General features: G+C 38.4%; 1 protein-coding gene across 6 annotated transcripts in view; it reads left to right on the forward strand.

The window, feature by feature from the left end:
- Positions 1-1,099: 1,099 nt before the first annotated feature.
- The window catches only part of CD36 (CD36 molecule (CD36 blood group)), a 54,929-nt gene continuing 42,078 nt past the window's right edge, over positions 1,100-13,950 (forward strand). For 5 of the 6 annotated variants that reach the window (XM_065667101.1, XM_065667111.1, XM_065667061.1 and 2 more), the window contains exon 1: positions 12,689-13,474. The gene's annotated coding sequence lies outside the window, so the exon portion shown is untranslated. Of the gene's footprint in view, positions 1,199-12,688; positions 13,475-13,950 lie in introns of those variants that run through there. The other variant, XM_065667088.1, reaches the window with a different exon arrangement.

The raw sequence follows: 13,950 nt of genomic DNA on the forward strand, positions 1-13,950 counted from the left end.
ACTAGTGGGGTCTCATGAGAGTAGGGTAGAATAGACGGGGAGAATTAGCTCTCTCAACCTGCTAATATACTATTAGCAACTCAATCTTATCCTCTCTTCTAGTCTTTGTTATTTTGAGCACTCTTGTAAGTTGCTCTGATTTATTCTTCCATTAATTTAATTTAATTTAATTTGTTTATTTATTTATAACTATAAATACTTTTGCTATGCAGATAACAGTTTTGGGGACTTTAATTTTTACTATTTGAAACAGACTCCGGCTCATGCAGCTGTATTCCAGCTGACAGAAATGATTGCTAAATGAGTTCAATCCTGAATTCCGACATACTTGGGCTGAGCAATCTGAGCTGGTAGATGCAGCATATCAGCATAAGCAGCAGTATGGCCTTGTGAAAATGGTCCTTTAGACAATATCCTACATTTACAGGTATGGCTTTTTCTGTTCCCTGGGTAGAGATAGGAAACAGATGGTGATGCTTTGGATCCAGATCTCTTTCTAGATCTGATCCTTAGCTCTACAAAAAATGTTGCCATTTATCTGAGCTGTGATAAAACTGCGGTTTAATCAATGGTGAGTGATGAAGTCATGTTTGAAACCAGTTGTCAGAATATGGGTATCCTCCCAGGAGATGCTAGAAATTCCTTATTGAGTCTGTTTGACTCTGAAGAAGCTCTACAATTATTTGTATTATGTCACAAACCTAGCTATGAGAATGGGGTTAACTTGCCTAACCAGCTGTTGGAGGCCATGATTAGATATTAGGCATAAATATTAGATATGCATTTAAACTAATTAAGCAGCTCTTACATGCTTACCGTTCGACATGTTCTCTGTGTTTGCACTGCTTTGAGTTCACTGCATTAGAGAACACATCCAGCTGGAAACTAACTAAAATGACCGAGAGGAAGGGACAGATCAAGGGTTGAGAGCAACTACCCTTAAAATAACACAGCCAATGAAGAAATGAACACTCAAGGTTTGGTTTTTTTTTTTTCTGTTATGTATGTGCTGAACTAGTTTTCTAGGAGATCTTCTGTCACGGAACAGAAACTTCAATATCCTTCTCCCTGTTCAGAAACCCTTTGCTGCCCAGGAGAAGCTCATTTTTCAGTTCTGAATTGCAGCAATCATTAAGCTGTCCATCAGCCAACGGGACGCTTTCATCACCCAGGAATGGTGTTCAGGCTCACATCTGATGTAAGTTGTCTTACCATTTAATTAAGCAATGTGCAGCCATTGTCATCTAAAGGCTTGTAACACAGAGCTGCAACGTGTTTAACAGCTTGCCTCTTAGAGACAAATCCTTTGTGCTGTGGGCTCTTTACATCTGTGATCGCTTAGGCTTTGTATTTAGAAGACAGCATTCTTAATTTATTCCCTTCAAAGAAACTGGTTTGTAAAAGTACTTATAATTTCTTCACTGAGCCTTCAGGTAAACATATGATTATATTAATTAATTAATTAATTAAACATTCTCTTTCTAAAGATCTCACAGAAGGTTACAAAGACTTTTATGAAATTTGTCCTTAGAACATCAGTGTGGTTTGGAGGAAGACATTACTTTTTTTTTTTTTTTTTACTGATTAAAAGTATTAAATTTGTAGAATAAATCCCTTGCCCAAGGTCCAGAAAAAAACTCTGCCTGAGTATAGTCTTGAAGTTCTATCAGAAGCAATGAGTTTAAACATTTGGTGTATGTACCAATAGAAAAATATTTTTCTGACTTCATAATTTGACCGTAGCATTTTAGAAAACTAAAACTCTAGATAAATCCTTGGGAAAATGCATTCAATTCTTTCTCTGTGGGCTATAGTCTTGGTACAGATAGCTATAGAATTGTGTAATGCACAAAGCTGTAGGATTGTGCAAAGGTAGCACCTGCAAAGATAATCTTATTTTGGGGTGGTTGTTCCATCAGTCTCTGAATTCAGGTGAGTTTTAAGTGAGTCTGTAACAGTAGAGAGGGAAGGAACATGTTCCTCATGAGGAGATATTGACTGCAAGGTGACCTGCACTCATGAGTTTAAGGATTTAGAAAGGTTTGAATTCTGCTGTCAGGAATGTACTGTAGAACAACCTCTCCAGACCTGCAAACACTTAAATGACTCCTGAAGTGAGAAGACGTTTCTTTGGTTGAACAAGAACATTGAGCAGAGCAAGTGCTTGGTTAAAAAAGAACCCTGAGCAGTCTGAACAGCTTAGGAAAAGAGGAGACATTAAGGTAAGGTGATGGGGCCCTGTTGCCTTCTTCTCAACCACTATTTCACCCAGCCAAAGCTCAGATATGAAAGACCATGGTGCTAAATTCAATACGGCAGGCAGTGATATGTGTGTGTTTTAAGATGGGGAAGGAGCAGCAAAGGAGAAATAAGTAGTGGAGTATGTTTGATCAGTTCACTAGAGAAAGAAGGGTTGTAAACTTAACACTGCAGCAAACAAATAGCAAAATTTTATCTATCATCTTATCCAACAGCATAACTGCACTTCACCTTCTAGAGGACTATAGAAAAGAAGATTGAAGTGCAAAATCCTACTAAACTACAGAAATTATTTGAAATCTTAAAAAGTCAGCAAAGTGTAATATTTATGAAAAATTTAAGTATCTCAATATGGCTCAATAATCTAAGACTTTTGTACAGAAGTAAAAAACTCCACAACTAAACAAACCCCAAACCACCCTTAATCTGGGATATTTTAAGAACAAGGTTGTATTACAATGAAAGTTATATGCTTTTTATGTGGTATTAATGAAGCTGTTACAGGAAGCTGTTACAGTCTTCCTTTTTACAGGAACACTGTAAACAGGATAAGAAGAATGCAGACAAACTGGAGAAAGTCCAGAGGAGAGACTAAGACAAATACAGGAATGCATGATCACTATGGAATGGTTGAATGCACTTTGTTTGATCAAGAAAACTAAGAAAGATGTAAAAGAATGGTACTGTGTAATGTAGTAAAAGGATGGTGACCAGTTTTCCTCCATGTCTACAAGAGGAGAGAAAAACAAACGAACCTAATTATTAGCAAAGGAGATTCAGGGTAGATATTTGAAACAACATCCGATGATGCATTTCTGTTCAAAAAAAAGGCAATTTACGATAAAAATGTAACTGATACACAGAAAATGCATAGAAAAATGAAGATAGAAGTGGAAATAAATTACTATCCATGCTAGTTTACAAATTTAAAAAAAATCTCTACTTGTAACTAATAAAAAGTACATGCAAGCAAAAAGAGCATGTAAGGCTACAATAATTCCTTGGTATTGCAAGACACTAAGGAAAAAACCTAATGTTTCCACAGAACAGGAATGATTCTTTTTTAGTCCTTGGCAAAGATAAAAGCACAGGAAGGAAGAACTGAATACAGGAGGGATATTGATGATGGAGTAGAAAATACTGATAAGAAGAATTTGCATTCTGCAGTCATGGGCTTCTGTCCTGAGAATGATGAGGAAGAACATCGAACAGTAACAACTTGTCAGAAAATGAAGAGAATTTGCACTGAGTTTGGACTGATCCCAAAGAATCAAGTTGGCATAAAATCTGGAAGACAGAAAACAGCCTTGGAAGCGGCAACAAGTTAACAGAGTTACAAAAGGTGTAGTCTAATCTCAGCTTCAGCATTTACATTGCACCTACTTTTAGGCAGCTGCTGCTAACAGTCCTTTACAGGTGCCCATGAGAAGTGAAGATAACCCAAAAGGGACCGTGTGCCTAAGTTTATCTCTACTTATTAGGCTGACTAAGCCTACTCATGCTGAGCATCCAAGATGTTTAGTTAGTCTCTAGTCTCACATACCAAGACCATGTAGAAAGGTGGGAAGAAATTAGAGTTTGAATGTCAAATTTATGATTTCACTGAAGCATACTTGGTTAAAAAAACCACAAAGCTAGAATATCTGTATAGAAAGATACATCTTTCCATGCTAACACATTTTTTTCTCTCTAGACTGTGTATTTGCTGAAATGACACTATATATCTATATCTATAATGGCTTTCTCCAAGGGTAGAACTGGAGGGAAACTTAATTAGTCATAAAACTGTTTGAAAATAACAGACCATGACATAGCCCAGCAAGTTGCTGGAGTGTGTTGGGAACAAGTTTTTCTTTCAAATAGATGAGCAAGTGACAGTATAATTTACTTCTGTTGAAATATGTTCTCCCTGGGAACACATAGATAAATGTTATTACCGTAATGACTTCTCAAAACAGTTTACTGCTTACTCAGCAAGGTCATTGCCTTATTGCTATTTTATTGCTTCAAGAGTTTAAAAACAATAGGCAAGACAATTTAGATCCCTGACTTGTGAAAGAATTTGGAATAGCAGAATGCAAATTGAAGACTGTAAAACTCTATTTTCCACTAACTCAGGAAACTGCTGGATTTAATCTTACAGCATAGCATAATATAAGAACTATTAATTACCAAATTACAGTCTTAAAGGCATGATAACACACCACTAAAAGAGAAAAAGAGAGAAGAATCATAGTAAAAGAGCAGTATAACTGCACTGGGACCTCTTAAATAATGGGGCTAGAGTGAACAGTGACATAAGCATGGTCATGCTTGAGACTTTGGTTTCAAACAGATAGTTAAGGCTGTCTTGGTGAGAGGAATTTACACTCTTCTTGAAGAGATGATTAAATCTACAATCCTGCATGCGTACTCAGGTTGCTTATATGGACAAACCTACATACATATTTATGAGGAAAAGTACTTATGACAGATTAGTGATGTATTAACTTTGGATGATCTATAGAGGTTCACAAAAATCCAGGACTTTTCAGGATCTCAGTGTACAACAGACAGGCACATATTCATCATAGGCAAGGCAGCTGTGCTTTTAAGCAAGTAAGGAAATTTAGATTCTGGAATTCCAATGTATTTCAGCAGTGCAGTAGGTTGCTAAATTTCCTCCTATATGTGATAGAATCATAGAATAGTTAGGGTTGGAAAGGACCTCAAGATCATCTAGTTCCAACCCCCTTGCCATGGACAGGGACACCTCACACTAAACCATCCCACACAAGGCTTCATCCAACCTGGCCTTGAACACCGCCAGGGATGGAGCACTCACAACCTCCCTGAGCAACCGATTCCAGTGCCTCACCACCCTAACAGGAAAGAATTTCCTGTATAAGTAGTTTTGTTCCTCCTTCTCTCTGTAGTGATTCAGACCACTTTAAGGGTCTCTCTGGGCAATACTAGTGTGAATAAAGTCTGACTTGAAATATGAGCAGATATCATCAAAATTAGTACAGAAGTCCTGATTATAAACTCATGTCCCTGTGTGAGGTTGTTGGTGAGAGAGTAAGATAATTCTGTGCAAACAGTCCAAGAAATCTTTAGATCCTGTTGGTGAAAATTTTCTAGTATAAAAGTTATAGAAGCCAGACAGGTCTATGTCATTCCCTAACAATTGCACAAATTAGTCTTTAGAGTTTGAAATGTTACGAACTTTCTTAATAATATGAAATTGTATTAGATTTCTTGAGCTTTAAAATATAATATATATGTGCTAAGCAGTAAATGGTCAAATCATGTTCTACCTGAACCCTTGAAAGGGGTGAGAACCATGTCTAAAACTGCACTTGGTGTGCCTCAATTTGAATGGGACACCTCATGCACAGGTATAAAGAATTACTCTTGTAATTCTGTACTTTGTGTTTTGATTCTCCACAGTTATCATGGGCCAGTTGTAAAATCTTTGTGATGTCTATTCGAATTTCTGTTCACAAAGCCCCAGTGGTAAATGTGGTTGTAGATAACAGTTTGTACAGTAGTGATCATGAGATAGTTGAGTTCAAAATCAAGAGGAAGATGGGGAAGAGAAGCTAAATGTTACAATATTTCATCCTTAAATACATGCATAGCATAATTCTCTGCTCTAGTCTCCCACAGGATAAGGAAGCCTAATTTCCTGTTCCCTCACCTCAAACTGAGTTTATTCTGTATCTTCTTATGTACCTCACAGTGGCACTATTCCTCAATGGCACCCTCTACCTTCTTTGTGCTTTCTCCAGTCTTTGACCCTTCAGATATTTCTGGGATAAGATTAAGAATCAAGGTATTGGTCGTCATGGACTTAAAAAGCAAGAGGATACAAACTGGAAGAAGATATTTTAGTGGGAAAAGTCCAGAGGATATTTTGTGTAGCAATGGTCTGAAAGAGCTTCTGGTGATACTGTCAACACATTTCATTATTAATATCAGTGCTACATTTATGGCATCCTTCCCATCAGGGACTCATATAGCGGTCAAGTTATCCTGGCCAGAAATACTGAGATCCTTTTCAGGAATTAAAACTAAGGGAAGCATGACTGTGTGAACTCAGGGAGATTCAATGAGGTCAGTGAGAATAAGTAGCAAAACATCATACCAGTAAGGAGGAAAAGAGGACAAAGACTACTGCAATACAAAAGAGAATAAGGAAAACATTAGGAAAACATGCTGTTGTGCAGAAAAATAATAAGAATTAAGTTGGAGAAAGCCAGAATTCTTTGTAGAAAGAAACTGGGGGATGACAGGTTAAAAAAATATGAATGCTAAATATGAAAATTAAAATCAGGTACAGAAAGAGAACAATTATTCATATACAAGAAGGGTCTATTTTAAATCAAATAAAAGTTATTTTGCTTTTTTTAAAGGTTAAAAAATAGTAGAAAAAAAAACAAATTGGAAAAAAAGTTGGTGGGGATTAGTTGTGAATATTAACGGATCATTTGAAGGCTACCTGAATATTTCCCAAATACTTCCCTTATTTTTGTAGGATTTTTCTCTTCCCCTTCTAAGAAAATCAAAATAGGTGGTAAAATTTAAAATTCATCACAAAACCACACTCTTAAGGTCTTGAGACTCTTGACTAATTGTGAGTCCATGTGAAATAAACCCCTAAAACAGTAAAAGACTTCACTCTACTACTAAGCATCCCATGTGGCTCTGTTTTGTAATTCAGAATAAAATAAGATATTTGACCAAGTGGCATACTCAACTTTCATTCATCTGTGTTCATGAAGAAACTCTTTGTGACTCCGTTAATTAACCCACCCAACCTGTCACAGTCTCTAGGGGTAGAGATTCCTGATCCACTACATGAAAAGAGGCACATCTACATAACAAATCAACATTGGAGTGCCAAGCAGCAGGCAACAATAGGAACATCTGCATGCAAGACATATCCTGCCAAATATTTGTATCTCATAATTTTCTTAGTCAAACTACTGTTCAGACTGCCCCAAAGCGAAATGAGTTGAAATGACAGGAGGATACCCGCAGAATTTTTGTTCGGTTTTGGATTTTTTTTTATTCCACTCTAAGGGATAATAGATTTCATTTCTCTGTTGGCAGAAAGAGCAATTCACTTTTATCTGCTGCTTACAGAACACTGTCATATCTTACCTCAGCAACCTCTCTTGCAGGATTAAGAATTCAATACAGTTCCAAACATTATGTTTACTATTCTGACTGTTATTCAGAGGACATTCTCATAGAAGTGCCTGTTGTGTCCAAAATCACTTCACAGCTTCAAAGTAACAATTTTTCTGAGTGCTAAGTGAGTTTGGTATCAGACTACTAGGTTAGATACTTGCTTATGGACCTGGAAGACTGGAATTCAAAAACATGGTCAGCTTTCTAAAACAAATTCAAACAATTTAACAACTGAAATAAAGTTCCTCTCAACATCAGCTACTTAAATTTTAGGTAAGAAGCTAAGAACAAGAAACATAAATAGTCCTAGAGACAGTTCTCCATATTCTCACATACAACCAGATTATAAATCATATTTTGAGATTTCAGGCTCCAGAACAGCCTGTATAGTTAGATTCATTACACTAGCACGCGGCTTAGTGCATGGGATGAACCTAAGCTCCAGTGCCAGGCTGTTGTGCTCTTGACAAAAATGCTTTCCTTTTGTGTAGGAGCCTGGTGGTTAAGGCTGTAATGTTAGAGACTGGGGATCAAAGTCCAGACTCTTTCTCAGCCTGTCCTATTTCACTGCTCTGCTGTCTAAAACACCGGGACTTAACTGTCATACTGCAAAGTAAAAATACTCTGAAGAGAAGGATCTGAGACTTTAGAATAGCTGTGAAGAAGCTCACCTTGGCAGAAGAACACATATTTACTAACAGGAGATGACTGCCTATTTTTACTGCCTATATCAAACCTGCTCTGTTTCTCATTGCTGTGAGTTTCCTTCCTTCTTAAGTTTTGTGTGCAGCTCTTCCCTTTCAGATCTCAGTTCATAGCAGCTGTCTTCTTTGGCTGTAAACCTACTGTGTGTATGTGCAAAGGCTGAGGATTCTTGTATTTTTTCAGCGAAAGTTTTATTAAGGTCCATGCTGGTGTGTCTGTGTTACTGTAATAGTGGTAAACCACAGTTGTATTTGTTGTACCTTCCTTTGTAGCTGGGCCCCTCCTTTGCACCTTTTCCTCTTTCCTTCCTCCCTTCTACATGCCTGTCTAGACTGGTGGCAGCAGTACTTCCTACAGTTGAAAGGTGCCATGGACTGCCAGTGGTGGTGGTACACTTCCCCAGAATATTACTCATCCTCACCAGGAAGATGTGGTGTCTGGTGGCAGACACCACAAACCAGAACAGTTCTGCTTAGCGAGTCTAACTGCAGCTCTAAAGCTATGATTTGTTTCTTCTGCATGCCATCAGCAGTCAGTTAAATTACTATAATCATTATATCTCTATGATTTAAAATAGAACAATATCATCTTAATCCTCTACCGGTATAATTCACACTGAATTATAAACAATGGATTAATCCTCTACTGTTTCGATTTATTTCTAAGACCAGAGCTATAGAAAATGAATGTTCCAGAGCTTTTCTGCACTGCATTTTTAACACCTTCCACTCCATGTAAAGCAGAATAAGCTAAAAGCTCCGTAAAATGACATGGAATACTGTAGGATAACACCTAGATTCAGATCGGGAATTTTTCTGTTAATCATCTGTGAACATGTTTTTCCAGACTGCATTTCAAATCTAAGAGGCTTTGGGACACCTTTTACTGTATCCTTTTTCAGATGAACTCCTGTTGTCAGAGAGAATTTCAGGGTTTTCCTTACAATTGATCTTTTAAATAAATAAAGTGAGAATTTATTTAAGTGTATTAATTTGATATGCCAACTGAATTGGAGAAATCACAGTCCATTTCTAGCTACACTAGGTGTTGGACTTACTATTGTGGATTGAAGATTCTGCTCTAACGAAAATAATTTATTTCCCTACAGACAAGAAACATATTGACATATTCCTCCAAAGATAATATTTTATTGCACCCATTTTGGTCTATACAGACAGGGTTTGTGGGCTTACTTGGATTTTGGTTTGTATAATTTAGAATAGAAATTGCAACTTGGACACCCCAAATTAAAGTTTTAATTTCAGCAATTGCCCCCAGCTCTCACTGAATTAAAGCACCTAGCTTCTCTTTACTGATCACACCTGAATACAGAAGAAGCTCTTCTACTATAGGTCATGTAACTAAGCTTTCAGCTTTCTTCAAACATTAATAAAGTACATAGAACAGGAAAATACCACCTTTCGCCGTCACCTTCATCTCTGATCTCCCTGACTCATGTATTCAGAGGTGATCCTAGCTGCAGGCAAACAAAACACATCCGGTGTTCAAACTATGCTGGAACTGCTGATTAGCATTAACTCTTCACACTATGAGATGGAAAGGATCTATGAAGTCAAGTTTTGTTCATATCTGCTCAGCCTCACTTATTCCAGTGGTTTCTTCATCACAGTTATTGGGAAAACAATCATTTAAAACAGGTGTGTTAAAGTGGGAGAGAAGGAAGGGTGGGATTTGCAGTTATCAATCAGAGCTGTCAGTTCAGCCCAACTTTTTTGTTTAGTTGAAGGATGACTTGGTTTACAGGAGGAGAGGAGAAATGGTTTACACAATATGAAAACCTTGGAGCATAATAACATCTTTAGTGCTGTTAAGACACTTGGATAAGCCTTATGCTAATTAAACAATCAGAATAAGATATTTCAAGAAAAGGTAATGATGGCAGTGGCATATCAAGAAAAACATACTCCTGGAAGATCTCATGACATGACAAAATGAATTTAACTTCAAAATCCTGTTGGTTCCCTTGTCCCTTAGCAAAACACCAGGATTTACAATGAAAACATGTGCATATACCACATGTGGATGAAAACTAACTTTTCAAGACAGCTGCAAACAGTTGTATTATTATCAAAATTAATATGAACTGCCTTGTGATAGTACACCTATGAATACACTTGCTTAATTAAAGTATAAGTAAATCCTTCTTGAAAGGCTTTTTATTGCTATTAGGAGGACTTTTTCCACATAACAAACCCAGCCTACACTGAAGATGTTGGATTTCAGCTACTGTGTTTGTAGGTTTGTTTTTCCATCAAGGCTTCAGCTGTTGTTGAATTGTTCTTTTGAAGCAAGACTATGTTAAATCACTTGCTTGGTTTGAAGTAATTCCTTATTTAGGCAGCAATTGTAAGTGACAGAATTTCTAATCACTAAATGGATGACAATACACTAGAAATAGGAATCGCACGAAAAAAACAATTGGGAAATCCTCCCTCACACTTGATCTAATCTTAACTCCTGAGACAAGGTCAGGCCTGTCTGATTCATGATTAAGGGCTGTCTTCCTCATTTTGTTCATGTACTTCTCTGTGCAGAGAAACCATGTGACGCTGGGGAATCACCAACAGAACATTTTTTTCCCTAAGCAATGGTTTTAAAATTTGTTTAATTCACTTTCTTTTATTCAGAACATTTAAAAAGAATAACTGGTTCCTGAAATGATGTTGAAAAAGCTGCAAACTCCAGAACCACTTATTACATTTTCAGTTAGATTATTGCCAGAAAATCAGTGCAGGATTAGAAGAATCAAAATGCTAATCCATGAAAACAAAGCTGTTTATAGAACATTAGATATAACAGTGTCCTGGGTTTACCAGGAGCCGTTTTGCTCCTTAGTAACTGGTGCAAGCTCTGTGTTTTGACTTCCAGCCTGGGCAGAGAGCTGATAACACCGATTGTTTTTAATTGTTGTTAAGTAATGTTTATTCTGGCCGAGGACTTTGTGAGCCTCATGCTCTGCTGGGGACGAGGGGAGGCTGGGAGGAAGCAGAGACAGGACACCTGACCCAAACTAGACAAAGAGGTATTCCATACCACAGCACGTCATGCCCAGAGAGGTAACTGGGAGTTACCCAGAAGGGCACACTCTCTCTTTGGGGGGTCGAACTCGTTCGGCGGTGGTATCGTATTCTCTTGTTATTTTCTCTTATCAATATTATTGGTGGCAGCAGCAGTGGTTTGTGTTATACCTTAGTTACTGGGCTGTTCTTACCTCAACCCGCGGGAGCTACATTCTCTTGATTCTCCTCCCCATCCCTCCGGGAGCGGGGAGGGCTGGGGGGGGTGTGAGTGGACGACCTGTGTGGATTGGTTTAAACCACGACAAACAGTTTTCTGCATTTATGTGATTAGAAATCCATAGGAAAAGGAGTTCATTTTCGAAGACATTTAGAAGTGCTGTCAAAATATATTCTGAGTAAAAAGAAAAAAAACCCTTGAAACACAGAACCCCACACTGAAATATAACAGATCTGCAGTGAAAATAAAGGGGGGAAGTTGTCTCTCCAGGCACTTTATAGTAGTCTGTAATAATGTATTTTAAGTAACATATACGCCTTATTTAAGAACTGCTAAGACAGCATTGATTTCTTCACAATAATTTGTTTCTGATTTCTTCACAAACACATTGTCTAGGTTGCAGCTAGAGATGCAGAAAAGAGAACATGTAGTTTAAAATTATTATCTGCTGTCATGAATTATTCATTAATATTATATCCCAACATTCAAAACAGTTATAATAAACTTCTGTGAAAGATAGATTGGAAATTTTCAACACACACAAGCCCACCAAACAGGAGGAACAGTAGGAGTTAACATCTCTAGAATTAGGAAACTGGTTTCACTGCAGTATTTTTTCCTCCAGTTTTTTTACTATAGCTCTAATAGTTAAAAACTTTTTTCAGATGTGAAAGCCAAGATAATCATACTAACGCTTGACTCTACAACTGGGGGCCTAACCACGCCAAACATTGTAAGATCTACAGTAAAATGGTGAGCTGGTTGCAAGATGCTGATTTCATAAAAGTCAAAGTTACCTGAAGTATTTCTGCTTGTTTACAGTTTCACATGTCCACAGCATCTTTTATTTTTTCTTTTTTTCCCTTTGGTTTACGTGGCAATGTTTTTGTAGCTGTGGAGTGGAGGCTGCAAGGGCGGTTTCTGGGAGAAGATGCCAGAAGCTGTCCCCATGTCCAACAGATACAGTTGCAGATGTCTCCAAGGTGGACCAGTCACTGGCCAAATCTGAGCCCATCAGTGACACTGGTAGCACATCTAGGATAACATAAGAAAAAGAAAAGGTGAAAAAAATGTTGTGTAATAGCTGTGAGAAGGAGGAATAAGAATATGTGAGAGAAACAGTCCTTCAGATCCTGAGGTCAGTGAAGAAGGAGGGCAGTAGGTGCTCCTGGCGCTGGAACAGAGATTCCCCTGCAGCCCATGGTGCAGCCCACGGTGAGGCAGGCTGTGCTCCTGCATCCCATGGAGGTCCATGGTAGAGCAGATTCATCCTGCAGCCCACTGAGGATCCCATGCTAGAGAAGGGGAATGCCCAAGGAGGCTTTGACCCTGTGGGCAGCCCAAGCTGGGGCAGGGTCCTGTCAGGATCTGTGGCCCTGTAGGCTTAAATTATAGGTTTAAACTAACAATAATGTGCATGACTTTAACACAGTAAAGTACAGCAAGTTGTTCTAACTTGCTGGCATGTACTAACTTACTGACAGGGGAAGGAACATCATGGGACTGATAACCAAGGATGTTAACGTTCATGATAGCAGAGACTGGAACAGAACAGAAGCAAGGACATACCAGTGCTTACTCAGCATTAGGACCTTGCAAACATGTGCAAGCACTGAGGTCAGTCAGCGAACACAGTGAGGAAGACTATCGGCCACCACCAGAACCCCACTCAGCAAGAAAACACATGCATAATTAGAAAAAAGATATTATAATTAGTTCCTGGAAATCTCATGAATATGTAAATAATTTCCTGGAAAAGCTGTAAATAGGCCTGAGTATGCTAAATATATAACTGAAAACAGCAAGTAACGGGTATGCTCACCTTCGTGAAACCGAGTTTGCGCCCAGCACTGCAATAAAGAGTACCTGCTTTCTGAAACTTCAAATTGAGTCTTAGAGAGTCTCCGACTGACTTTTATGGTAACAGCCCCAGGGACAGGAGTCCACGCTGGAGCAGATTTTGTAGCAAGATCTCTGGTCCTGTGGGGGACCCACGCTGGAGCAGTCTCTTCCTGAAGAACTTCACCCCATAGAAAGGACCCACACTCGGGAAGAACATGAAGAGCTGAAGCTTGTGGTAAGGACTCACATTGGAAAAGTTCACAAGGGACTGTGATTAGGGACCACACAGTGAAGCAGAGAAGAGTGTGAGAAGGAAGGAGTGGTAGAGGTAAAGTGCTATGAACACACCACCACCCCCATTCCTGATCCCCCTGCACCACTCAGAAGGAGGATGTAGAAGATTTGGAAATGAATTTGAGCCTGGGAAGAAGAGGGGGGAGTATGTTTTAGATTTCTTCTTATTTCTTATTATTCTACTCTGCCTAAGTGGCAATAAATTAAATTATTTCCCCTAAGATGAATCTGGTTTGCCCATGACAATAAATGAAAAGTAATTGATTTCCATTCCTTATGGTAACCCATGAGCATTTAACTGTATTTTCTTCTCCTGTCCAGTTGAGGGAAGGGAGTGATAGAGCAGCTTGGTGGGCATCTAGCAGCCAGCCAAGGTTAACCCACCACACTTGCTTTTTTTTTTTTTTTTGTTATTTT

The sequence above is a fragment of the Lathamus discolor genome, chromosome 1 (assembly GCF_037157495.1).
Source record: "Lathamus discolor isolate bLatDis1 chromosome 1, bLatDis1.hap1, whole genome shotgun sequence".
In the NCBI taxonomy this organism is placed as follows: domain Eukaryota; kingdom Metazoa; phylum Chordata; class Aves; order Psittaciformes; family Psittacidae; genus Lathamus; species Lathamus discolor.